This window comes from Ovis aries, chromosome 2 (genome assembly GCF_016772045.2).
Source record: "Ovis aries strain OAR_USU_Benz2616 breed Rambouillet chromosome 2, ARS-UI_Ramb_v3.0, whole genome shotgun sequence".
Lineage (NCBI taxonomy): Eukaryota > Metazoa > Chordata > Mammalia > Artiodactyla > Bovidae > Ovis > Ovis aries.
In genome coordinates this window covers 42,215,077-42,243,009 of record NC_056055.1, presented here as the reverse complement: position 1 = coordinate 42,243,009, position 27,933 = coordinate 42,215,077, and the positions used below count along the sequence as shown (strand labels likewise).

Genomic DNA, 27,933 nt, shown 5'->3' with positions numbered 1-27,933 from the left:
CCAGACGGAGCCGGCCGGTATGGCTGTGAGCAGTCTTACCACGTCTGGCCACGCGATCGGAGAGTTTGCGGTCCCGGCTCGTCGCGGCTCCCACCGGCGTGCTCGATGTCCGAGCCGCGACGAGTGGCGTCAGCTGGCCGCCGCCGGGTGATCGGGACTCCCACACACGTGCGCCGTCCCCGAGGGGCTCGTCGCCGGGAGCGCTAACCACACTCGCGCCGAGAAACGTGGCCCCGACCCGGCTGGCCAGGCCGCCCGCCCTTTGGCAGCCGAGCAGCTGAGAGGCAGTGAGACAGTGACATTTGCCTTCTTCTGTTGCAGGGAGGCGGGCAGGCAGGCAGAGCGTGTGCTATGTAGCCTTTCTTATGGGTTGTGTAATAGGCGTTCAGTTTGCCCTCGCTTCCCGGGCAGTTTTAAATGCATTGCTGTCAGGAGGCAGCTTTAACCAGGCGGATTTTTGTCTGAGCTGCACTAAGTCAGCTTGTTCAGGATACGGAATGACCGGGGATAGAGTGCTACGGGGAAGTAATACTATTACTGATACATTGCAGTTCTGTAGGCAGAACTCATCTAATTCGTACAGCAGCCGTGGAAATTAACATGAAGAAACTGAGGGATAGAGCGATGAACTGGATTAGCCTGCCAGGGCTCATGCACCACCGATACCCGCCGACTCCAGCCCCGGTGTGCTTCGGAGATTTGGGGACTTCTCTAGGTGGCAGTTACCTTGGAAGGCAGACCCAACAGAGTTCCCCAACTAGCGTCTTTATCTCGTTTCTGATGCTGGCCGCACATGAATGGTGGGAAGGCCAGAATGTCTAATGCAGAGGGTTTTCCTGCTCTGAGCAGTTCTTAGAGCTGGCAGTCAGTGGCTGGACAGATACCTGTCCGGAGAGAAGGCCATGGGCATTCACATTAAGGTGAGCCCCAAGTCTTATGTTGTGCTGCTGGGTCTGAGTCATCATCACCCCTCTGCTCTCCGGCATGCCAGAGGGAGATTAAAGGAACGGTCCTTGCCTGCCAGGGTTATGGAGGCCACAGGGAGATTTTTTTCTCTTAGGTTTTCAAAGTCACTCCAAGAAAGACCCTGGATGGACACCAGGTGGCATTTGTATAGGAAATAATCCTTCACATGTAATAAAAAGTCCCCATATTTGAAGCTGTTGTCTCAAGTGCCTTGGACAGAGTGTGGGAAGATTAGGAGCCGGGAGATGTCATTTGAGCAGGCATGAGCCGTCAAAGAACTAGACCACTTCTGAGGCTCTTGACCTCTGCTGTGAGTTTGGTTCAAGGCATCATTGGAGCTTGTTTTTAGGGTTAGTTATGCAGCATGACACTCTTGTGTGCGTGCTAAGTCGCTCAGTCGTGTCTGACTGTTTTGTGACCGTGTGGACTGTAACCCATCAGGCTCCGTTGTCTATGGGTTCTCCAGGCAAGAGTACTAGAGCGGGCTTCCATTCCCTTCTCCAGGGCATCTTCCTGACCCAGGGATCTAGATCTCTTGGATCTCTTGCATGGCAGGTGGATTCTTTCCTGCTGAGCCACTGGGGAAGCCTCTCAGAGGGCTTAATTGCGTGTGTTTGAATTGTGTGATCTATGTTTAGTCTCTTCCCTGCCCCTCCTGCTCTCTAGGTGTTGGCATGATTTGATCCACTTGTTACTATGTACTTGGTATTGCTTTCTGTAGCAGTTTTCACTTGTGGACAGGTTAATGTCATGTGTGTGGTCGAAGGAGTTGGTTTAGCTGTCCTGGGCAAGTCATTCTGTGGAACTTGACTGTAAAATGAAGGCTTGGGGGACCTTCCCTGGTGGTCCAGTGGTTAACTGTGCTTCAGACATAGGGGGCACAAGTTCAATCCCTGGTTGGCGAACTAAGAGCCCACATGCTGTGTGGTGCAGCCAAAAAATAAAATAAAATTTTAAAAATAATAAATAAAATACAGGTTTGGGTTAGCTAATCAGGAACAATTTCTAGATTCTGGGATTATAATCCTGGCTCTGAATAAAGACCCTTGGGGGTTCTGGTTTTGAGCATACCAGTTTGGCTTTAAAGCACCTCTCGGTGGTTTTTTTTTTTTTTTTTTGCTACAGTTTCCTTGGATTACTCTTTTCATTTTGCAGTGGGGCTAAAAGGCACAGAGAGAGTTAAGTGGCATGAGCCTCGCTGTGTGACCCTAGCAAGGCTGCAACAGAGGTGTGCTAAAACCAACATAAGTGTTGGTGTCCAACATGAGATGTCAGGGACCATCCATGCTTCAGACAGGGAAACGCTCCACCTGGGGAGACCTTCACTGTGTTCTTCTTAAATAACAGGGATGGGATGGTGGAGACTGTGAGTAACTGAGTCAGGAGCCCTGGGTTGGGGTTCAAGCCCAGCCCCTAACTTGCTTCATTCTTTAGGCACTGTTCTGTCACTAGTGAAATGGGGGTTATGGACCAGTTAATATTTCCTATTTTTCACCTGTCCCCCTTTCTATGAACACAGAATACTCATTGTCTTTTTTTTATATTACTTGCAACTTGAAATAATTAATTACACTTGCAGCCCAATCAATGAAAGGAAAAAAAAAATTCCTTCTTGAAAGGAAAAAAAAATTTTTTTTTCTTGTATTTTATAAGGCACACATTTTTAACCTTGATCTTGTAAACACTCAGTGAGAGTGTTGGATGGGCCTGTGTTTTCCAGTTTTTCTCTCCTGTATGGTGTGTGGACCATGGTGCTCAGAACTGGTCACTTTCAGTTCTGAGCCCAGCAAGCTGCTCTGTTGTGCCTTACATGTGGAAAGTCAGCCTAGCGAATGCTTCACATTGTAATAGTGCATATACTTTTCTGTGAAATCCCCTCCACCCAATGTCACCTTAATGACTGGCATTTTTCAAAATGGGTGGTGACCATTAGTGGGAGAAACATTCTTAAAAAGCCAGGTTGGTGAGAGTACAAAATATTAATACAAGCATGTGTGGCATGCAGTAAGAAGTACTGTTGCTCTGTGACAGTCTGGGTTGTGTATATGTGTGTTCTCTGAGTGGCTGTGCAAAGTGTACCTCTGGCTAGGCCAAAAAGTCTGAGAAAACACTGAACGTCATCATCACTAACACCTCTCGAGTTCCAGCAGTCAACAGCCTGTGATTCTTAAGTGGGGATTTAGAAGACTTTTGGCAACTTTCCCCCTCCTTTCTGTGTCTTTCTCTCTCCCTTGGCCCCACATTAGTGGCATATGACTGCTTACTCATCTGTAAAGGGGCAGGCTGCCAGGACCTTGCAGTGGTCCCAAGGGAGGGAGTGAGGGGACCCTGTAGGGCTGTCACCCAGAGGTCGCCATGACTTGCTCCATTCCAGCTGGGGCTTTGCAGCAGCTCTGCCATACGCCTCTCTCTCCCTGGTGCTCCAGAGGGCCCAATGGTGTGGTCGCCTAGACCAGCACTTGGGATAGACGTGAGAACCCCTGGTCCGGAGCGCTCAGGACTGTGGGGAGAATGCCAGGTGGGTGGAGGAGGAAATTCCAACCAGATTAGGCACACCGCTCTCCGACCATGCCCCGCGTCTCGCGGTGGCGAAAGCAGGGGCAGAAGGAAACAGGAAAGATTTGAAGCGAGAGATCTTCCGCTGACCCTTCTCTTGCTTTGCTTGTCAGGGAAACGCAGTCCCTTTAAGCTCTGCTGGGGGAAGCCCTCCTGCCCCGCTAGGGTGCAGCCGGATGGCAGGGCACTGATAGCCGGCGAGCTGGTTGAGTCTAAGCCGTCTCTCTAGGAGCTGGTGGGTGCCGAGCCAGTTGGAAGCCTCGCTTGGCCTCGGGGGTTTCCGTCCCTGGCAGTGCTGAGCTCTGAGGAGCAGCAGCAGCGAGGCGGGCAGGTGCCAGGCAGCTCAGCGTTCCTCCACCTCTGGCTTTGCTCATCTTGGTCTCCACAGTGCCAAGCAGACTGCTAGGGTCCTCAGCATGGGACGGGGTGATGAAGGCAGCTGCCAGCGTTCCTCCTACCCACTCCAGTGCTTTCAAAACCACATACAGCTCAGGAGATGCCACTCTGCTTCCAAAGAGTGTGAAATCCCAAGTTGCTCTCGTTTCTTGGACAAAAGTACAGTGCTTTTTCAGTCTCCTTCTGATCCTGCCCTTCCCTTCTTCTCCATCCTCCTTCAGTGGGAAGGAGCACTTTTCTGTAAGGTGGCTCTGGGAGTGGCGTGGAGTCCAGCGAGGAATTCTTCTTGAACTTCTGTACTGTTGTTCGTTTCATGAATGCCCAGGCCACGTGCTGATGCCCAGGCCTGGGGTCTGCTGGAGGAGTGGGGGCAGGGATCTGGTTCCAGAGATAGCGCTTGGCCCCTACGTGGCCACTTTCCTGCCTGCTGCTGGCCCCCTCTGTCCAGAAATGGGGGAGGGCAAGGCCAGGGCAGAGGGCTTGGAGGGGATAGCCCTTGAGATTACAGCGGGCAGCCAAGGCGGCCTCAGATCTTCAATAGGGGGAAGCACTGGGGCTAACTTGGAGGGGGGGTTCAATTACAGTTTTCAAATCACGCCTTGGGGCACACAAGGGGTAGGGGCCGTGCCCTTGAGGTAGGGGGCTTGTCAGGTGAGGCAGAGGGCATCACTCTGTGGAGTGGGCATCCTGTGCCTTTCCTGGTTGCCCCTGGGCACGTTTTAGCCACCTGTGGCCCTTTCATTGATTAGGGCCTTTGTCCCCTCGATCTTTAGGGTGGTGACCAGTCTCCAAACTCGAGTCCTGCTTTCCTTTGTTTACAGGCTTGGGGTCTGGACCCCTCTGGCATTCCCTGACGCCCTGGATGAACTGGCTTGCTTGTGTTCAAGGAAGCCTTTGGCAGTCTCTCTTGAACCCCCGAACTTTCTGATTTTTTTCCTGTCTCCCCTGGTCCCCAAGCTTTCCTGCCCAGAGAGTTTTCTTTTTGTTTTTAAATCTTCCTTGTGAGTTCTGCTTCACCCAAAGCCTGCCCTCCTCTCCCAGCCAACACCTTGGAATGTTCACTGCTGCCATTTTTCATAGGAAGCTTCCTCCAATCACTTTAACTGCAAACGTGCCCTCAGACTCCTTCTGAGCCTGAATTCTCAGCGGCAGAGAACTGGTTTGGGGCAGTTCAGATCCCAGGCTTTTGACTTACCGGTTGGGTGGGACACTTAGCTTTTCGGAATTCTGGCAGTTTCCTTATCTATGAAATGCAGAAGCTAATTTTCTTCCTGCTTTCTCTTTCCTGAACCAACTTTCCCTGGCTTCCTTCTTTATTTTTCCTCTGGACCCTGGGGAAGTTCCTTGTAATTGACTCCTTCACATTTTCACTGGATGTTCCTTCCTCCTCCCTGTGCCGATAGACATCGTGCGCTTCTCCTGAGGCCTCTCCCTGATGCCTCTCAGGTGGAGATGATTCCCATTAGTTTAAACCAGGCACCTTGGGCCTGCAACCCTCCCACTGTTGCTCACCGTATCAAGCTCTCCCTTCCCTTTGAGGCTCCTGCCATCCACTCCCACCGGCGTCTGTCCCTCTTCTCCGTGTGTACCACTCACCTTCTTCTCCACTGGGATGCAACCCTCCCACTGTTGCTCACCGTATCAAGCTCTCCCTTCCCTTTGAGGCTCCTGCCATCCACTCCCGCCGGCGTCTGGTCCTCTTCTCCCTGTGTACCACTCACCTTCTTCTCCACTGGGATGGCGGGGTGGGTGGGGGGAGGGACTCTTGAGCCAGACTGTGGTTCTGCTTCCCACTTGGGTGTGACCTGGGGCAAATGTCTTCACCTCTCTGCCCGGTTTCTCCACTTATAAAAGAAGGAAAAAATGGTACTGATGTCCTGGGTATCTGTGAGGGTTAAGTCCTTACAGCACTTATCATTACCTCCTGTTAGGACTGTCCTCTGGGTGGGACCTTTCAGCTTCAGTACCATCATCAACAACAACACGATCCAGCCACTTTCCCTCATCCTCTGGATGTTGACATCTGGCTCACAGACTGTTCGTCCATCCTGAATTCTATTATCATCCTGAGAGTGTTCCATTTTGATCACCACCTGACTAACATCCAAGTGCCTCCATTCTTTTTTTTTTTTTTTTTTTGCCCACTGCACATTGTGTGGAACTTCCCCCACCAGGGATCGAACCTGTGTCCCCTGCAACGGAAGCACAGACCACCAGGGAAGTCCCAAACCCCTCTATTCTTTACGCCACTCAGGTCCATGGCTGTTACTTCTAAGGGCCTTGTCCTGGCCCTGAACCTTTCTGCCCCTGAAATCGTGCATTCAGACGTCTCAGAGTCTGGCCACAGCTTTCTCATAGTCACGCTGTGTGAAGACTCTCACCTCTTCTCTGTCTCATCTCATTGCATCCCTGGCTTCCTCATCCAGCCTGGCCCCCACAGCCCATCACTGCAGCCACTCCCCAGCCCATAGTTTCTTTGCCTTGGGATCTTCCGACACCTGCCTGCCCACATCTGATCCCCAGCAACCCAGTGCCCACAGGGAAGCCCAGCCCTTTGGGAGAAACCCTCACGTTGCGTCCACTGTTGTCCTGTGTGCCAAGCGTTTGGGGCCCCAGCCTGGCCTTCCCTGTGCTCTGGTCAGTCGGCTTCCATCCTGCTCAGCAGCTGCTTCAGACTACCTTGCTTCTCAGACTCCCACCCTTCCACTTTTTTCAGCCTGTGTGGTATCTTGTTCTCTGTTCCTAGAGGAACCCGGACTCCATCCAATTCTTCTTCCTGTAACTGTCCTTCCTACTAGCCTGCCAACCCCTGCCCCTTCTCCTATTGTAAAGTAAGAGGGTCCTTCCTTCGTCTAAGGAGAATCAGTGGGTGTAGCAACCACTGATGTACACCTGGGTTTAAATCCTGACTCTTCACCTGGGCCATCTTACTTGACCTCTCTAAGCTCAGTTTCCTTGTCTATAGACTGGGAATATGAATCCCAAGACCGAGATTCTTTTTTATTGAAAGAATCAAGTGGGCATGACGTATGTAAAGCTTTTGCTGCAGTGTCTGGTGCCTAAGTTCTCAAGGTCACGGTCATAGTTATTTTGGTCATCTGTCTCTTGAGTAACCCAGTTCCAGTATCTTGGCCTCTACCCCATCCCCATCTCCAGCCATTGGTTCCTTCTTAAGAGCATTTCTGGATCCATACTTGTCTCATCTTAAATAACAAACCAACCCCAGGCAGCTCACCTTGACCCCATGTGCCCCAAGAGTTCTTCCTCCTTAAAATAACAAATGTTGGGAAAGGATGGTTGACACTCAGTTTCTGCCTCCTCCCCTTGGCACCTCCCCCCTCCCCCCAGACCTCTGGCATTTTGCCTCTATTTAGTCACTGTCTCCTGCAGTTTGTTTAGATTCATGTCTACTGGGTTGGTGCTCTCTAACCATCTCATCCTCTGCTGCCCCCTTCTCCTTTTGCCTTCAATCTTTCTCAACATCAGGGTCTTTTCCAGTAAGTCGGCTCTTTGTGTTAGGTGGCCAAAGTATTGGAGCTTCAGCTTCAGCATCAGTACTTTCCGGTGACTATTCAGGGTTGATTTCCTTTGTACCCACCGCTCTGCTGAAACCCCTCTAGGCTACCAGCGATTTCCTGGCTAATAAATTCAGCTACCCTTTTCCCAGTCTCTCTTGATGACAGGCAGCCTCCTGGTCTTCCTCACAGTTCTGTCCTCCACCTTCTTTTTGTCTCTCGGGACACATCTCTTTTCTTCCCTGGGTGCTGATAACTCACGGGTTGCACATCTGTGTCTCTGGTCGGGTCTGTCTGGGAGCTGGGTATCTTGTTGCCTTGGAGACATGTCCAGTTGGTTGCCTTAGCGTCCATCATGGACATCCTACCCTCTCCTCTGGTCTTCCCTTTGGCCTGGGCCCCCTTCCTCAGAAGGTTGGGGATGGTCTTCAGCATTTCCCCCATCTCTGCCCCCCTTCCCCTCTCCCATATGCTTCCAAGACCTGTCCACTCCTGCATCTGTGAGCCTCCTTAGGTCTGTTTTCTTCTCCCTCCTGCTGGTTCAGGGGACTCTGCTGCTGTCTCCTGTACTTTGCAGGCTTCCCTGATCAGAGTCACAACTGGATAAACCCGCCCCTTCTCTCCCCTCCTTTGTTGCTCGCACTTCCCCTCTGCCCAGACCTGCTTTTCTCCACAGCATGTGTTACCCTGTAACCCACAATACCATTAACTTAATACGTATAAGTTTACATAATTTAGTATTTTTTTCATAGTTGTAATATGATCTCCATTTTTCACAGTCTGTCTTCCCTCATTCGAATGTCAGCTCCCAAAGGGCAGGAATTTTTGACTCCTTTGTTCTCTTGGGTGTTCCCTTTGCCAGAAACAGTTCGGGGCACATAGTAGGTGCTCAGTTAAGTATTTGTTGAATGAATGCCCACAAATCCTAAATTCTTAGCTGATCCTGCTCATCCCCAGTTTTCTCTCCTTAAACAGGGAAGAGTAATAATACTCATCCTACCTACCTTTCAGATCTACTTAATTGAGTCTTGGAAGAAAATGCAACCAGGTTTGTAGTGATCACAGTTTGCAACCAGGTTTGTAGTGATCACAGTTTATAAAGCTTAAAGCTCTCTGCAGGTGCCAGGCCATGGTATTTATTATCAAATGAGGATCATGTTAAAGGGGCGAAGCTAGCTGATTGGAACTGAAAATCCAGCCTGTTCTCCGTGGTGCAGCAGAGCCTGAGAGGGGCCTGAGGGGGTTGAGCTGCAGCCCCATTGTCTCAGTTCACTTCCAGTAGTGTCTCTCTCCCCCTGATACCACATGGCTGTCCCCATTGCCTTCAGAATAAACCTGGACTACCTTGAGTGGCATGCTGAGACCCAGACCCTCTCCCCCTCGGACCTACTCTCCAGAGACACATAAAGGTTTTCTGTGACTCTTTGTTGAATGAGTCAGTTGTTTTAAAGAGATGTGAGGTGGGGGTGGGGGAAGTGCTTTAAAACCTGCTGTTAAACAAGTGCTAGTTTTTATTTTGTTTTGCTTAGCGTTGTTTGGGATCCCTACTGTCCTTGGCCACACAGAGACTCTCTCAGCCCCTTTGTCTGTCCGTTTTCTGTGGTGGAACCCACAAGCCCCTGATGAGGCTGTTTATTCATCTGGCCACCCACTTCATTCGTGCACACTGACTGTGGGCTCTCCTTAACCAGGCAACCAAAATAAGTCCTGGCTCCTATTTCCAGAGCCTGTTCCCTGTAATTAGACCCTGAGCTTAGGGGATGAGACCAGCTCACTTTGGGGAGAAGAATGACCCAACTTGATATTGACTTCCATATGGGTGCAAGGGCCGGGGTGTGTGAACTCAGAAGGGCTCAGCCTGCCATCTTGAAATTCTGGGGCCGGCAGGGCAGTGTCACTGGGGGCTCTTTGCCGGGCGCTCTTGAATTGGCTCCTTCCCCTCTGGGAAACAGTGGCCTTCAGTTGTACTATGCCCCACCCCCCACCACACACACACATCCTCTTCCTCACCCCTGCGGTTGTTAGTCATTCTGGAAGCTGAAATTGGCTCCCAGAAGGTAACTTTGAGAACCAACCCCCTGCCCCGCCCCCTCCCCGCCCAGTAATCCCAGCCTGCCGGGAAGGGCCGTTGTCTGGTCACTAAGAAGTGTTTTGGTTTCACATTCGTGCTTTCTCTCTGAAGAGAAAACAAAACATGTTGAAATAGAGTGAAATCCCAGCAGCAGCTTGGTTGAAGCAAAAGTTGCATAACAGGTTTAGGAAATGTCTGGCCACCATGGGTCAGGTGGAGGGACTGCCACTTTGTGTCCCCGAGAGGATGTCCCCTGGGGCCACAAGCCTCCGGATCCATCACACACAAAATCCTGTGAGTGACTCAGAAAGGCGCTGTCCCCTGAGGTCTGGTGGCAGAGGCCCCTGATGTATCTCTCAGTGTGGCCTCAGCCTTTGTTCCCTGGAGATGCTGCTGTGGGTAGGCGCTGGGGAGGGGGGCATGTGTGTCAGACTTGTGCTGGTGTTGGGACCCCTGGAAAGGGCACTAGGCTGGGGGTGGAGGGGTCAGGCCCCATGAATTGAAGTCCCCATCCTGCCACTCATCTGCTTGGAAACCTGGATGAGTTATTTCTCTGGCTTGGTGTCTCTGTGTCTCATAGACTATTATTAGTCGCCTGGACTGACATCATCTGTTTACCTACTGGACAGGGCTGTTGCGTAGCCCAGGTGGGATCACGTTTGCAGGTGGCTTGTCTCAGTCATGTCCACCTCTTTGTGACCCCATGGACTCTAGCCCAGTAGCCTCCTCTGTCCATAGATTTCTCCCGGCAAGAATTTTGGAGTGAATAGCCGTTTCCTTCTCTAGGGGATCTTCCTGACCCAGGGATCAAACCTGCATCTCCTGCACTGCAGGCAGATTATTTATCCTCTGAGACACCAGGAAAGCCCAAACCTCAACAGGCCCCACTAATGACAGATTGTATCAGAGGTAATATGCTGAATGATTAAGGGCCTGTCAGGTTAACAGCATGGGCCCTGAGTCCAGACTGCCTGACTGGTGCCTGGACAAATTGCTGAAACCTTTCTGTGCCTTATTTTTCTCATCTGTGAAATGGGAATAAAACACTGCACACCTCATAGTGTGTTGCTATGAGAATGAATTATGCTACAACTAGAATGTTAAGAATAGTGTCAGTGGTAAGTGGTAAGCTCTTACTTTCTATTAGCTCCTATTATCATTTCTGAAAGTGTTACTACTTTTTTTAGACTGATTTTTTTAAATTCATTTTTTATTTGCATTGGATCTTAATTGACGCCCACAGGATCTTCGTTGCATCAGGCAGGCTCTTTCGTTGCCATGCATGGGCTCTCTAGTTGTGGCAGATGGCCTCAGTAGTTGTGCGGCACACAGACTTAGTTGCTCCACATGTGGAATCCTTATTCCCTGACCAGGGATCATGCCCACATCCCCTGCATTGCAAGGTGAATTCTTAACCACTGGACCACCCCCAGAAAGTGGTATTGCTTGAATGCTTGCTTATACTTGTATGTTGATGCTGTAACTCTATATTGCATTATTTTCATGTTGTTTTAACCTATATTCTGTCACTTGATCCTCTTAGCTCTCCTCTGAAGATAGGAAAAGGTACCCACAGTCTCTCATTTCATAAATGAGAAAACTAAGCTTCAGAACAATAACATGGCCTGGAACTTGCGCCTCTTTCTGCTATACCAGCACTGAAGGTACTGGTACAGACTTTTATACCATGGACAAAGTATAAAGCTCTCTGCAGGTGCGAGGCCATGGTATTTATTACCAAACTGGGATCCTGTTAAAGGCAAGTTGAGGAAAGGAATCAGGTAGGAGCAAGCATGTGAAGTGCTGAGATGTAGACTCATGTTAATGATGGCAGAGCCCTTGAGCTGGGTTCTGAGAGGAGACTTTGGGGTCCCAGCTGCATTTTTGGGAGGGAGAAACTGGAGCTGAGGAAGCTCTGGCAAACAGTCATAGTCTAGCCTGGAACTCGGAGCTCTAACTTGTAGGTAGGAGTTCCTTGGTCTCCTGTTCCAATATGTAGGGCAAGGGGATGATCACAAATGGTTATTGCCATAGGATATTTTTGGTTCTCTCTGGCTTCTTTCTCTGGAGCAAACTGCAGCTGCTATGGCACATTCTCATTTTAGCAGTGAGTCAAAGTTGGACTCGGTATAGTAACTTGATTTTGGATTAGCTTAAGGATTCCTTTCCAAAAGACAGCCTAAAAATGACCTGTGGAAAGAGTACTACATCATAGTTCCTTGGTCTGCTAGGGCTGCAGTTTTCTCATCTCAAATAAGGAAGAGTAACAATGCCCGCAGCACCTCCCTTTCAGTTCTACTTAATACATGTGGTAAGAAAATACAGCCTGTTTTGCAGTCAACAGACCTTTATACCATTTACAAAGTATAAAGCTCTCTGCAGGTGCCAGGCCGTGGTATTTATTATCAAACTGGGATCCTGTTAAAGGGGTAGGTTTAGCTAGTTGGAATGGAAAATACAGGCTCTGGTTCCGGCCACTGCAGGATTCGCTGCAGCTGCATGGCCTTGGGCACTTAGCCTCTCTCCTTACCTTCTGTGTCTCCCATCTGTTGAATAAAGACCAGGGTGGCCGTCTGCCACCACCTCTTTCGCTGGGTAATCAGGAAGAGCCAATTATACTCTGGGGCATGCTCAGAAATACATTTAAAATTGATGATGTCTGACCAGCGATGAGAGGCCTGCATACAACTTCTGTGATTAAGGCCAGTGATTAAGGATTCCTCCAGGGAGTGGGGGCCCCTCCCTTTCATCTCTGTGGGGTTATCACCTTAGAGGCTCCATTTCATTTTGCAGGTGAGTCTGTCCCCTTGAGTGGCAGGTGGGTGAGGTTGGGGACTGAGAAAGGTGGCCGATCATCCTGAAGCATGACTCTCTGTATCTGCTGATGCCCTTACCTACCTTGGTCCCTTGCTGCTCTGTGTGCTATGGTTACTCATGGCCACCGATTATTGAAAGTAAGAAGGGAAGGAGGTAGGGCACAGATGCCTTTGTCCTGGGGTCCCTGGTCTTCCTTTCCTCACACTGCCCACAGGGAGGGGGTTTTGCTGGCGTGTTGCCTTGCCCTGGGCCTGGCAGATGGTGTGGAAGGTGGATGTGAGGGTGGGTGCTGGCAGCTGCAGGAAGCTTGCCAGCCAACTTGCTAGGAATGGAAACATGCAGGGCCCTGCCTCTGACTTGCAGTGGGGTGCTCTGCTCCCCTGGAATAGAGGCGGTATCCCATGGGTGTCCCAGGGCTGTCTCCAGTCTGAATTAGAGGAACGAGTGATTGCCTGATGATCAGATCTCAGAAGCCACACTGAAGAAATAGGGGGAAGCCTTTCTAAGGGAAAGAAGATGCTGGTGTGTGTGTACATGAGTGAGAAATAAGGACGAACCCAGGGCATGTCATGGACTGTAGAACCAGCTCTCTTCCCTTAGTCACTGTTTTCATGGCTTGTTTGCTAAGTGTTGGCTTGCATAAGCCTGATTCATGGAATTTCTCTACCGAGAAAGTTAAAAGGCATGTGTAAAAGTGCAGCATCATCCCCTAGTCTTCATTTTAATGACAATATTAATTCAAAACTGGGAGCATGTGTGTGTGACTACATGTGCCAAGCACTGGAAGCCTGGAGGCTTCTTGCCTGTGAGATCCGTCCCCACAGAAGTCCCCTGTCTGCCAGGAGGACAGAGGTGTCATTGAATTATTCCTGGAGGGGGGTGATGAGTCTCTTCTCACAGAAACCAAACCTTGTCAAGAGCGATCAGGAAAAGGGCCCTGGAAGAAATAATATACCAACATCTGTATCTAGACCGAAGGAGATATAGATGGTAGGACAGAACTGTACAGTTCCCTCTCCCCTGGAATGTCACAGCCTGTCCCCAGGGTGCCTGGCCATCTCCAGAACACCTGTGCCCTCCCCTGTCACTCTGATTTTGGGTTTCTGCTCTGAGCCTTCTGCCCACGGAATCAGCCAAGGAAGTTTTTGTGTTGGAGGTGGGGAGGGGGTCACACCAGGGCCTGCCCCCCATTCTGAAATTCCTCCTTCTTCCCTCCCCCTGCATTCTGAATTTTAATTCACTGTTTGACCACCAAGTGACTGCTTGGCAGCATCCAGGGAGGCCCAGCCTCCCCCTGGTGGGAACTTTGCCTGCAGAGCTGAGAACCAGAGGAGTCAATAACACAGAGGAAGGGAGGAAAGCTGTCACGTCACAGGCATGTCTGCTCATAATCGGCTCCTAACGGATGGGTGACATGAGTAGCAAATGCCAGCTGGAGCAGCAGCCAGGCAAATAGCTAAAAATTAAATACAGGCACGTGATCTAGGGAGGTTCAGGGTTTGCCTGAGTAACCTTTTCAGGCCCAGATCACAGTTTAGAGGGTGATGAGAGGAACGTGGCGGTGACGGAAGTTAATCTCGAGCCCCATACGGGGACCTGGGATGGACACTCAGATTCCTGCCTCATTCCTTGTTACTTCCTTTTAATGACATTAAAATGTTTCTATTCCTTTATCTTTGGCTTTGCTGAGTCTTCACTGCCGCGTGGGCTTTCCTCTGGTCACGCAAGTGGGGGCTGCTCTCTAATCGCAGTACTTGGGCTTCTCATTGCAACGGCTTCTCTGTTTGCGGAGCACAGGCTTTAGGCTCACAGGCTTCAGTAGGTGTGGCTCCTGGGCTCTAGAGCACAGGCTCAGTAGTTATAGCACACCGGCGTAGTTGTTTGACTGCGTGTGGAATCCTCTAGGACCAGGGATCGAACCTTCGTCTCCTGCATTGGCAGGCAGATTCTTTACTGCTGATCCACCAGGGTCGCCCTTCCTTGTCACTTTTTAAAGGCAGCTGAATAGTTGGACTTTTTTTTTTTTTCCCTGCCCTCTCTTTTCTTTGAGTCCTTCTGTCTCTGGTGGATCCTTCTCTAAATGCAAAGAGTTCAGTTCCTGGGGCTTGTCTATCCACCTCCAGTGATTCTGATAAAGACTGGAAGCTGCTGCTCTTGAGGATTTTCCTTCTGGTGCCCGTATCAGTCCAGGTTAAGAGAGAAACGCTCCTGGATCTCCCAGCTTCTAAAAGCTGAGTCCTGTTTCTCCACAAGACCAGTCCTGTGACACGGGCAAGAACTGACCGACCCCAACGCCAGCCTTCTCTTTCTGTGTCTGTGGATTTCCCTGGCATCTGAGGTCTTTGTTACTAAACCTGCTGGGTGTTTTGAAGGAGGACGTGCGTGGGCCTTTTTCAGTGTTGCTTAACAATGCCGAGCTGTTCCCCAGGAGAAACAGTTGGGGTAGAAACAAAAGTTGGATCTGGTGGACATTAAACCATAGAAGATGCCCTGCTGGAATAGGGGCTGTCAGTGAAAGGGTTAATAACCTAAAATGAGCGAGAAAGACTAGAGAACTCTCTTTTAGTGTAAGTGTGTTGAAAAACTGTTTTCCCTAGAATCTTGGCTTCTCAATCACCGAATTAATGAGTGTATTTATGCCAGGAAGTGTGAAGCGTTAAATAAATTTCGAAAATGACTGAAGATTTATAATTAGTCCTCAGAGCAGCAAGAATATCAGCTTTACTCAGTCAGACAGAGCAAGACAAATATCATATGATGTCACTTGTGGAATCTAAAAAAAATGTTACAGATGAACTTATTTACAAAACAGAAACAGACTCAATGACAAAGAAAGCAAATTTATAGTTACCAAAGGGGAAGGGGGATGGGGAAGGGATAAATTAGGAGTTTGGGATTAACAGATACACACTACTATATATAAAACAGATAAACAACAGGAACCTACTGCATTGCACAGGAAACTATATTCAATACCTTATAATAACCCATAATGGAAAAGAATCTGAAAAAGTATTTTTTATGTATATATATGAATTATATATATATGAATCACTTTGCTATATACCTGAAATTAAATAGCATTGTAAATCAGCTATAATTCAATTTTTTAAAATACCTAAAGCAAGATGAAAAAGACATTGATTAAAAAAGAAAGAATGTCAGCTTTAGCAATTTTTCTTTGTAAAAAAAAAGACAGAGTAATAATAAGGAATACATTGACAAGTTAGAGGGACTCCTAGTTCCTTCTTTGCCTCCGAGAAAGTCTTTTGAGGTTCAGAAGGAGGTGGAGAAGGAGTTGACACTGCAGTTTGTCACCATGGGATCTGTTATCCTTGGAGGTAGTGCGGTTCCCTCCACTGGCATCCGTGATTGGCCCAGCCGGTGACACTTCCCCTGACCTGGTGTAAAAATTCTCACTTTAACCTCCTCTTGAATGTCTCTTCCAGGGTCTTTTGAGTTTTCTGATAATCTAATCATAAGAAAATTTCTGAAATTCCCTTTCAGAACCTGAAAAAACGAAAGTTAACTACAGAGCTGGGCTTTTACTAGAAGTGGCTTTTAAATTGAAAACAGATTTCTGATCCTCTCTGAGCAGCCAGAGTTGAAGGGACAGGAAGAACCTTTGCCAACCGAGAGCTTGAGTATGGAGGGCAGGGCATGAAAGGAGGAAAAACATAGCAAAATGGATCCTTTCTCTGGAGACACACACAGAACATTAAATTTGCATTTTAGGGTGAGTTTTAATTAGCTTGTGATAACCAGAAGCCCACCAGCCCACCAGACTCTTAGAAAGCATTTCAGTTGTCTGAGTCTCAGTTTGTTCATCTGTAAAATGGCAAAATGGAACTAAAACTACATAGTTTCTTAGGAGGCTGCTAGTTCCAAAAGTTCTACTCTTTGTTTGCATGGGCTGTGTAACTTTGGGCACTGTCTTTTGATTTGGAATGTAAAGTATAGACTTACAAGCCCTTCGGCTTGAAGGAGGAAGCTAGGAGGACGACCCCCCCACAGCCCGACACACACACCCTGGAGTTCTACCAGGGAGCTAGCAGGAAAAGAACTAGATGCCCAAATACTTTTGGGGGACCTTGTTTCCTAGGGTATCTGCCAAGAAATGGTAGTCTATTTAATTTACTTGAAACCTTTAACTGCAACACTAGAAGACTGTGAACTGTTCATTCAGATAATTCTAGAAATGCTGAATGGCCACAGTCCCACCGTGGAATCGGGGTGGGGGGAGCCATGTAGCCGATGCTTCTGGAAGGCTCTGTTTATAGCTCTCTGACTCCTTCCTGCCTGGGCCGTTTTATGAGCTCACTACCAGGAAGCTGAGTCATCGAGGGGTCAGCCGGCACAGCCACGGTCACCCAGCTTTGCCAGCAGCAAGGATGGGTGAGCCCAGACAGCCGGGGCATTTTGGGTGAACTTTGGTGGGAATGACAGGATGAAGGGGCCACTTCTTACCTTGGAAGGCTTGCTGCCGCCACTCCCATCACGGTGACAGGAACACCATCACTCCCCGTGGCTTGTGTTCAGATCAGAACCAAAGAGACTGAAACATTGCATAGACGATCAGCTGACTGTCCTCTTTTCAGGGCTCAGCACAGGCTGCGTTGTGCTCCTGGCATCCAGCTGGCTGCAGTGACATCACCTTCCTCGGGGCCTCTGTTCACATCCCACCTGCAGGTACCTGCAAGATGGCCCCCTTCTTCCATGCTTCTTTCCTGTGACTCCCCCAGGCTTCCAGTCACTCCTTCAAAGTTGCTTCCGGGACCTTCGAACCTAAACTCGATCCCTGCCTTTGCTGTCACAGCATCTTTACCTTGTCCTTTACTTCAGGATGGTTTGCTGTTGTCGTTCAGTTGCTCAGTTGTGTCCGACTCTTTGCAACCCCAGGGACTGCAGCACTCTAGGCTGCCCTGTCCTTCCCTCTCTCCTGGAGTTTGCTCAAACTCATGTCCACTGAGTCGATTTCAACCATTTCATCCTCTGTCACCCCCTTAGTTTGTAACTTTTTATTTGTATGATTTTTGGTTTGCTCTTTCCCGCCCCTCCTGGACTATAACCTCCTTGAAGGCAGGGACTCTCTGCCTACCCCAAGCATCCCCAGCTCCCCTAGCAGCACACTGTTTGTTGTTGGGAGAATCTGTTGGTAGAATGACCCTGTTTTACCAACACGAGACTCCTGTAGTCTGGCCGCTCTCTTTCATCCCCAGCACCCATTCATCTCTCCTCCCTTCTGCAAACCGTTCTTATCATTCGACTTTAGTTTAAATCATACACCTGAGCTCTGTTTCCAGGATGAGGGTTTTCATTGTATGAAATCTCATCCAGGATCAAACGTTCTTGCCATTCTCTTCAGCATCCAGGGAAACAAAAATAGCTCCCCTTGAACTTAGAAAATAATTTGTCTGTGCAGAAAGTAGTACATGCAAGTGGGTTTTGGAGACTGAAAGGTGAGTGTTCAGGATGTTACCTTTGGCATCTTTCCTCTGAGACCTTTAGCACATCAAGCCTGGTGGTTCTGGTCTTTTGTCCTCTTTCTCTGTTTTTGTCTGGTAGGAAGGGTATGTGAAGAAACGGGAGAACATCCCCTCCAGCTGTGACCTGGCCCCGCCTGCATGTAAATCTTTCAGCCTTACGGGGCTGATTTGACAGCAGAGTTTGTGGGAAATCTGGCTTCAGTAACGTCTGGAAAATTTCCCTGCGGCCCTTCCTTCGCCCTCTGGTGTTCCCCTCAACTCTGGAGCTTGGCTCTCACTGGACTCATATCCTAGGCTCTTATCCTGCGTGTTAGGCCCCAGAAAACATGAAATGTCTCACTCCATGGGACATAGATGCTCAGCAAGCAGATGGCCGTTTGGGGAGGAGAGTGCATCTGGGCCTTAAAATGCCTGCTTTGTGAATGAAATACAGTGTACCTCAGAGCCCTCCTCCATTGATGATGTATTGTTATTGTTTATTTATTTTTGGCTGTGCTGGGCCTTTGTTGATGTGCAGGCTTCTCTCTAGTTGCGGTGAGCGGGGGCTACTCTCATTGCGGTGACTTCTTTTGTTACTGAGCACAGGCTCAATAGTCGTAGTCCACAGGCTTAGTTGCCCCATGGCATGTGGGATCCTCTGGGACCAGGGATTGAACCCGTGTCTCCTCCATTGGCAGACAGATTCTTTACCACTGAGCCCCCAGGGAAGCCCCTCAGTTCTTGAGTGTCTGTTGCAGTAAAGCACAGCGCTGGGGCACAGAGATCACAGCATCTGAGGCTTCCTCTTCCTTTGTGTTTCTCTCAGACTGTAATAGGAGGCAGGCATGCAGATGCATCACCTGATATAATTAGTAGTAGAGGAGTGAGCAAGAGAAGGCTGGCGACAGGGTAGCTTTGAAAAGATTTTTTTTCCTGTGGATAATAGGCTAATCGTGAGGTTTCCTTTGGAAGGTGTGGTCTCTGTGGAAGGGTGTGGAAGCCGGTCTTTCAGAAGCTGGCAGGACCACTCTTGACTGGGGAACCGTGCATGGGGCTTGTGAGGTACCCGGCTCTCTGAGTCTGTCCAGGGTGGATCCGGGAGAGCTGTCACCCGCAGCCCTGAGTCGGCCACCTCTGCTCCCTGGCTCTGAAGGCAGGGCAGGAACCACCTGTGTGGTCACCCAGTCTCTCAGATACAAATGTGTGGCTGGTTTTTGGCAGCTCCTGCCACACCTGAACAGGTGGGATACTGCTTCCTGGCGTGATGGCCTTGGGCTGGGACAGGCCTATGTGTACTGACCTCCAGCCTGTGGAAAAGGGTGAGCATCCCAGCTCTGCATCTTAAGCCTTTCTGTTGTGTGTGTGTTTAGTTGCTCAGTTGTGTCTGACTCTTTGCGACCCCATGGAGTGGAGCCCACCAGGCTCCTCTGTCCATAGGATTCTCCAGGCAAGAATATGGGAGTGGATTACCATGCCCTCCTCCAGGGGATCTTCCCAACCCAGAGATGGAACCCACGTCTCTTGCATCTTCTCCGTTGGCAGGCAGATTTTTTACCACAGTGCCACCTGGGAAGCCCCAAAGCCTTTCTGTCTTCCGTCAAAGCTTCTGTCTTCATTCCATCTTGGGTGAAATTTCCAGGTACTTCCTCTAGGCTGGGAATGTTACTGTGTCCATGTAGGGGATTACATGGTGCATTTGAGACTCCTGACTGCCTTCACCAAACAGATAAACCCCAAACTGCTCTCCCAGGTGTTCAAGGAAACCTCAGGGAACTATTGGATTGTGGCCAGTCTTCAGACTATGATTTCAGAAACGCATGTGGAGTGAGCTATTGATTAGATTGTTAGTGTTTAAAAATTGTGGTTATTAGAAAAATCATTTTAAATTTAAAAATGTCTTAAAATTTAAAAAGTTGTGGTTAAAATACATATAAAACTTGCCATCTTAGCCTTTTTTCAGTGTGCATTTCACTACTGTGTTATATCGACATTTTTTTTTTTTTGTATATCGACATTATTGTACAACCATCATCCCCATCCACCTCCAGAACTTTTCTCATCTTTGCAAACTGAAACTGTCCCCATTAAACAGCATCGCCTCATTGTCTCCAGCCCCGTGGCAACCACCATTCTACTTTCTGTCACTTTGCATTTGACTATTCCAGATACCGCATCTAAGTGCAGTCATAACAGTGTTTGTCTTTTTGTGACCAGTTTATTTCACTTAGCATCATGTCTTTGACGTTCATCTGTGTTGTAGCACAGGTCAGAATTTCTTTCCTTCTTGAGGCTGAATAGAATACCATTGCATGGATAATATCACCTTTTGTTTATTCATTCATCCATGGATGGGCACTTGGGTTGCTTCCAGTTTTTGGCTATTTTGAAGAATACTGCTGTGAACGTGTGTGTGTGTGTGTGTGTGTGTGTGTGTGTGTGTGTATGTCTTTGGGACTCGGCTTTCAGTTCTTCCGGATCTATACCCAGAGGTGGGATGGCTGGATCACGTGGTAGTTCTGTTTTTAATTATTTAAGGAACTTCCATACTGTTTTCCATAGGGGCTGCACCTTTTTACACTCCCACTGGCCATGCACATGGGTTCTAATCTCTGCTGGAATTCTCTTTTTTTTTTTAATACAGTGTTTAAAATTTTTATTTGTCTGTCTTTTATTTTTGGCTGTTCTGGGTCTTCAGTGCTTTGTATGAGCTTTCTCTAGTAGTGGTGAGGGGAGCTCCTCTTTGTTTTGGTGCACAGGCTTCTCATTGCAGTGGCTTCTCTTACTGCAGAGCATAGGGTGTTTGGGCTCAGTAGTTGCGGTGCATGCGCTTAGTTGCTTCGAGGCATGTGGAATCTTCCCGGACCAAGGATGGAACCCGTGTCTCCTCCATTGGCAGGTGGATTCTTATCCACTGTGTCACCAGGGAAGTCCAATACAACTGTTTTTAAGCTGCGGTTCTATAGTATGTATAGTATATAACATAACGTACATTTACTGGTGGCTCAGTGATAAAGAATCTGCCTGCCAATGCAGGAGATGCAAAAGATGTGGGTTCAGTCCCTGGGTCAGAAAGATCCCCTGGAGAAGAAAATGGTAACCCACTCCAGTATTCTTGCCTGGAAAACCCCATGGACAGGAGCTTGGTGGGCTACAGTCCATGGGGTTGCAAAGAATTGGAAACGAGTTAGCAACTGAGCACACAAGCATGCATCAAATTAAACACTTCTCCTCCCAAGCATTTGTTTTCCAAAGGACTCTTGAGTGGCTTTATAGATTTAGAATGTTAGAAGTCAAAAAGAGACTTAGAGATTCTAAGACTTAGAGACTCCGACTTAAGATCTCTAAGACTTAGAGACCATCTAGGATCAGACTAAGTCTTAGTCTTAGAGATCATCTAGTGACTCTATTCACTGGGTGTGTGTGCGTGCTAAGTCAACTTTAATCGTGTCCCACTCTGTACGACCCTATGGACTGTAGCCCACCAGGCTTCTCTGTCCGTTGGATTCTCCAGGCAAGAATACTGGCGGGGGTTGCCATGCCTTCCTCTAGGGGATCTTCTTGACCCAGGGATTGAACTCATGTCTCATCTGTCTCCTGCATTGATAGGTGGGTTCTTTACCACTAGCACCACTGGGGGAGCCCATTCATTAGACAAGTATTTGCAATTGTAATGGATGGGTGACTAGACAGAGGAAATCTCCCATATCTCGGGTTTACCTGCTGGTGGGAATTCCTGTGGATACCCAGCCAGGAGTTCCTTAGGGACTTGTTGGCAAGGCTGGATGGGAACTGAGGTTTTCTCACTCTCGGCGCAGGACTCTCTCCTTTCTGTGTGAGAACATTTGGGGGGATTGCCCTTGTTTGGGAAAGTGAGACATTCTTGGAAATATCTGTGCCCAGCAGTACCATGTGGGTTTATTTATGCCCAGAATCTGAGGGGCCTGAGAGCCTGCCCCACCTACGGGTAGAGCACAGTGGAGGGAGCAGACGCCCTGTGCCCAGTCCTGTAGCTCAGTGTGGCCCCGGCTGCCTGTTTCTTTGCAGTTCAGAGGGTGGCAGGTGCTTGAGCACTGGGGAGGACCTTCACCCTGTGGTGACCGTACAGGAATGGGTGCCAGTCAGCAGTGTCAGGGAACCTTGGCACTTAAGGGCCTTACCCTGGCAGGGGCCCTGGACTTCAGCACCAGTTAAAGGTCTGAATTGTCCTGGGCTCTTAGTGAACTTTCTGCAGCTCTTTCATCTTGGGCCCTTTGCACTAGTGTAAGTTGACACTAGCTTTTCCCTCCCTCCTCTCTGACTCTCCCAAGTTTCCTTCCTTATATAATCAGGATTAATGTAAGCAGCAGGTTCCATTCATTTAGAATTGGGGAGCAAAGGGAGGTGAATGTGGAAACGCAGTGGGTGGGGGGAACCGAGACCCTTAGAGGCTTCTATGTGCAAATCCCGTCACTTTCCTGGGCTTCAGATTCTCTTCTGTTAAGAGAGGCAGCGAGAAAGTAAAGGCTGCCAGTCATTCCCAACAATGGCTCAGGTCATCTCATCCAAATAGGCAGTGATTTGTGGGGTGTTGCTTCCAACCAGGGTGGATTCTGGGGGCATCCTTCTCTAGAAGGTGGTCATCTTGTGAAGGAATTCAAGTACAAATGACATCTTCCTAGGAATTTGCTATGTATCTCCTCCCCACCACCACCAAATTGGGAATTCCCTGGTGGCTCAGGAAATCTGCCTGTAATGCAGGATACCTGGGTTCAATCCCTGGTTGGGAAGATTCCCTGGAGAAGGAAATGGCTACCCCCTCCAATATTCTTGCCTGGAGAATTCCATGGACAGAGGAGCCTGGCAGTCTACAGTCTATGGCGCAAAGAGTCAGACGCGACTGAGTGACTAACACCCCCACCAAAAAGAACCAAAAATGTAAATAAAAGCCCCAGCAGCTGGATGCCAGACCCCAGGCAAAGGGCTTTTCTTTCATTGTATTTTTTTAATCTTCACAGAGACTAAAAGGTGGCTGCTGCGATGAGCGCCATTTCCAGAGAAGGAAACAGGGTAGGAGGGATTGAGTAACTTGCCAAAGGTGCAAAGGTGGGAGGAGGAAGCTGCCGGGCTGGGATGTAGGTCACGTGGGGCTCCAGAGCCTGTTCCATTGGTCTTTGAGGGTCTGGACTCCATTGGAAACCACAGGGCCACCTCCTTTGTCGAGCCTCTTTCTGGTCAGAGGGGGTTAGTGTGGGGATTCCATTGCTATTGCTTTATTGCTTTTTAAAAAATATTTATTTATTTATTTTTGGCTGTGCTGGGTCTTCATGGCTACTCGCAGGCTTTCTCCAGTGGCAGTGAGTGGGGGTGCTTTGCAGTTTCAGTGCGCAGGCTTCTCTTGTTGCAGAGAACGGGCTCCAGAGCACAAGCTCAGTAGTTGTGTTGCACAGGCTTAGCTGTTCCGTGGCATATGGATTCTTCCCAGAAGGGGGATCAACCTGTGTCTCCGGTGTTGGCAGGCAGATTTCTTGCCACTGGACCACCAGGAAAGCCCCCAGCCCTTTATTTTTATTTATTTTACCGCACCGTGTGGCATGAAGGATCTTAGTTCTGGACCAGGGATCAAACCTGTGCCCCAGGCAGTGGAAGTTCAGAGTCCTAACCACTGGACTTCTAGGAAAATGCCCTGTCCCTTTATTGTGAGGTTGTAGGAACTGTGGCCTGGAGTCCTCAGTGCCTTGTGGCTGGTAGCTTCCTCCTGGGACCCTGGGCTCTGTTGTTTAATTTTTGGCCTATCTGATTCTGTAGTCTTAATGATTCAGTTCAAGCCTGTAATGAACATCCTTTGTGCCAAACAGCCATTTATGAGCAAGCAGGGAAAAATACCCACATCTCCTATTTAGGCAAGATTAAGCTAGTTTGGGTGGTGGTTCTTAATGATATTTCAAAGACATTTGTATTAACATAGGTGATTCCATACTTGCTGGAGCCTTTTTACAAAAACTTTTAGTAATGGTCACATTTACCAAGCATTTCCTCTACTGTGCTAGGTGGTTTATGTGGGGTTTTTTTTGTTGTTCAGTTGCTAAGTCGTGTCTGACTCTTTACAACCCCAAGGACTACAGCACGCCAGGCTTCCCTGTCCTTTACTATCTCCAGGAGTTTGCTCAAACTTATGTCCATTGAGTTGATGATGCCATCCAACCATCTCATCCTCTGTCGCTCCCTTCTCCTCCTGCCCTCAATCTTTCCCAGCATCAGAGTCTTTTCCAAAGAGTCAGCTCTTTACATCAGGTGGCCAAGTACTGGAGCTTCAGCATCAGTCCTTCCAATGAATACTCAGGGTGGATTTCCTGCTGTCTAAGGGACTCTCAAGAGTCTTCTCCTACATCACAATTCGAAAGCATCAAGTCTTTGGTGCTCAGCCTTCTTTATGGTTCAACTCTCACATCTGTACATGACTCTTGGAAAAACCATAGCTTTGACTAGACGGACCTTTGTCAGCAAAGTGATGTCCACAAAGTAATGTACTTATTATATTTTCTCATTTTGACTTCCCAGGTGGAGCTAGTGGTAAAGAATTCGCCTTTGCAGGAGACACAAGAGACACGTGTTTGTTATTCATTTCCAGAAGCGTATGAAGTAGAGATTTTCTCCCATGAGGCCACTGAAAGGCAAAGAATTTTAGTAACTTCACCAAACATGTGCAGCTCAAAAATAGTGCAGTGGTTGAGGATGGGGCCATTACTGTGTCCCCAGATCCTAAGAACGGAGTCTGGCATGTTGTCAGGGCTCAGTATGGGATGGGTGACTGAATGGATGGACTTCAGACCCCAGGCACTGTCTGATTGAATGAAATTTCTTTGAGATTCCCCAATTGGGATTTTTATAGCAAAATAACAGCTGAAGGAGGGTCAGGTAGGCAGGATCTGAGAGCTGGAGAGCTGTCCTGTCCTGGTGCAGTGGTGACCGCCTCTAGTGGCATAGGCAAGTCACACAACTTTTCCCCCATCAGCGAGGCAGCGTTGTGTGAACTGGATGGGTGCGACGGGAGAGCTCTGAAATCAGATGGAAACCCAGAGGAAATCCCCTCCCCACCCCTGTCATGCAGAACAAGTGATGGCTGAGCTTGGGGGCTGAAGTAGGGAGTGGGACTGCCTAGACTCTGCTTCTTCAACACACAGTCAATGTGCTGGTGCTCTGAGTGTGCTCCCAGGTCACTTCCATGGGGACACTTGTATTAAACTTCTTCTTCAGTGCGTGGTGGTGGCTTAGCAAATTTGCCTGGATGCCAGGAAGTCAGAACACTTGGGCGAACGAGGTGTTTTTCCAGTTCTGCCCCTGATGTCTTGTCCTCACTTGTGGGTGGGGTGTTTTTAAGCCAATGACATACACAAGGCCACTGAGTCTGGGGAGGCCTCTGGGAGGCCAGGTGAGTGAAATTCTTCCTTGCAAGCAGCCTGGCCACTGGAGCATTTCGTCTCACGTTTTTGAATCTCAGCCGAGTGCGGGACATTCATTGTTGGTCAGGGTGTCTTTCCAGCCTACAGCCTGAATGGACAAGTGATTCAGGGTCTTTTCCAGGAGAGAGGTGAGTTCATGTTGAACTAGCTGCTAGTACCCTGTTCTGTGTGAGCCTAGTGGTGAGGCTGACGGCCAGAGTTGGAGAAGAATGATGCTGTGTGACCTCTAAGGGACTAGGTTCTGATGGCCTGTAAGTACCGTCTGGATATAGAGCCCTCCACCCCTCAACCCTCTGCCCCTGGCCCTTCGTGGACTTCCGCATCAAGGATTTAGGTGTCTTTGAGGCATCAAGGCTACTCAATCTTTAAAAGGTTGTGTACTTGAGCTGGTGTACATGTGACTTAGCACAGTCGTAGAAGTGGGGTGGCATTCCTGGTGGCTTAGACGGTAAAGAATCTGTATGCTGTGTGGGAGACCTGTGTTCAATCCCTGGGTTGGGAAGATCCCCTGGAGGAGGGCATAGCAACCGACTCCAGTATTCTTGTCTGGAGAATCCCCATGGACAGAGGAGCCTGGTGGGCTACAGTCCTTGGGGTCACAAAGAGTCAAACACTACTGAGCAACTAAGCACAGCACAGCACAGAAGCAGGACACATCAGAGATGAGGGAGACGCTGCAGGTCACAAGTGACCTTTCCCCACATTTTCATGAGGTGGGGTCGTGTAGCCTGGTGGTTAAGGGCATGGTCTGGAGCCAGTCCATCTGACTTCCAGTCCTTTCTGTACTCTGTGACCTTGGGGCCAGTCGTTTATCCTTCTGTGCCTCAGTTTTTTTGTCTGTAAAGTGGGTAGAGTTAGCTGGTGATGTGACTGCTTAATTATTATAACTATTTATGTATAGAGGCATTGGGACTCAGAGAAGTAAAGCAGTTTGCCTAAGGCCACAGAGCCCTTCAGGGCTTCCCTGGTGGCTCAGATGTGGCAGGTCCCAGCTGGCTTGCCTTCTGTGTGACTCTTGTGTCAAGTGAGGGACGTAACCATGGAAAACACTTGACTGGAAAGTAAATTCCAAACACCTTAGCAAGCTCTTCAGGCAGGGCCACCCCTAGTCCAGCCCTGAGCTGCCTTTCCTCCCAGCCAGCGAATGTGTGTTGTTGTTTAGCTGCTAACTCTTGTCTTACTCTTTTTCGACCCCACGGACTGCAGCCCGCCAGGTTCCTCTGTCCATGGAGCTCTCCAGGCAAGAATACTGGACTGGGTTGCCGTTTCCTTCTCCAGGGGATCTTCCTGGACCAAGGACAGAACCTGAGTCTCCTGCATTGGCAGGTGGACCCTTTACTGCCTTGTCACCCAGGAAGCCCCAGCAAACCTGTGTTCACCCATCATCTAGTGTTCAGCCACTCTCCTGAGTTCCAGGCTCCTCCATCCATATCTGCATCCCCTGACACGTGCCCTCTGGCCAGGCCCGCCTCTGTTCCCCAGACCCACTCGCCCATTCACAGCTCCCTCAGCCAGAATATTCTTTCTCTGCTCCAGTTACACTTTGTTTTTTCAATCAAAGTGATACCTATGGCTAAGTCAAAAATAAAACAGTGTGAGAGAGATTACAGTGACAGCTCCATTTCTTGCCAGTGTGAATACCATCCTTCTTTCCAGGTAAAGCTGAACTAACCCCTCTTCTGCCACCCTTTCTGGGTCGAAGGTGCTCTGGGGTTTGTGGCCTGTTACCAAGAGAAGTAGTGTCTGGTGCTGTGGCTTTTTCACTGGGAGGCTGAGGAGGAACTTGGTTTGGGTTGTCTTGGTGGAATTTGTGCATTTCTACCAAATGCATCAGGGGAGCTCTTCAGTTAATCCTGTTTTGTTTTGTTTTATTTGAAGTATACTTGACTTACAACATTGTGTTAGTTTACTATGTAATTTACAATATTGTATTAGTTTCAGGTGTACAGCAATATATATATATTTTTTTCAGATTTGTTTCCATTATAGGCTATTATAAGATATTATTCCCTGTGTTATACAGTAGGTCTTTGTTGCTTATCTATTTTATATATAGTAGTGTGTATCTGTTAATCCCAAACTCCTAATTTATCCCTCTCCTCCACTTTCCCCTTTGGGAACCGTAGTTTGTTTTCTATGTCTGTGAGTCTGTTTCTATTTTATAATCAGTACATCCGTATTATTTTTTAGGTTCCACATGTAAGTGGTATCATCGCTTAATCCTTTTATCTCTAGAAATACGAGCACCTCTTAAGTACACTTCTAGTGGGCCTGAAACTTGCAGGATTGTGTTCTGACGATGTGTGTGAATGACAGATGACCGGGGTCCTTTGCAGTCCAGGCCCTGAGCTGTAGAGGCAGCAGATAATCAGGAGCATATGAGGCTGGTTGGTCTGATGAAAAGAGCAAGTGTGCCTTTGGTGAACATTGGGCCCCATGGGAAATAAGTGAAAAGGCAGCTTGGGCCTGAAGGTTTCCTCCCTTATGTGTGAACCCACCCTCCCCCGACATTGGGGCCACCTGAAACTCTGGGAGGTCTGGGCCTTCCTATAGGCGAGGCAGGGACAGTGATGCCTGATTTAGCTGGAAACGTGTTCCCACCACCTCTCACCTCATTTTCTGTTCACCTTTTCTACCTGGTTTCCAGTGAGCCGGCCCTTTGGCTGCTCCCATGTTGTCGTTGTTCAGTTGTTGTGTCTGACTCTTCG

General features: G+C 48.8%; 1 protein-coding gene and 1 long non-coding RNA gene across 2 annotated transcripts in view; one reads left to right on the top strand and one right to left on the bottom strand.

The window, feature by feature from the left end:
* LOC106990930 (uncharacterized) overlaps positions 1 to 7,647 on the bottom strand; it is a 41,946-nt gene extending 34,299 nt beyond the window's left edge. The window contains exon 1 of the long non-coding RNA XR_003588077.3: positions 40 to 7,647. This is a non-coding gene — a long non-coding RNA (uncharacterized LOC106990930). The remainder of the gene's footprint in view (positions 1 to 39) is intronic.
* Positions 1 to 27,933, top strand: part of LOC100147796 (solute carrier family 25 member 37) — a 39,294-nt gene that overhangs the window by 586 nt on the left and 10,775 nt on the right. The window lies entirely within an intron of this gene.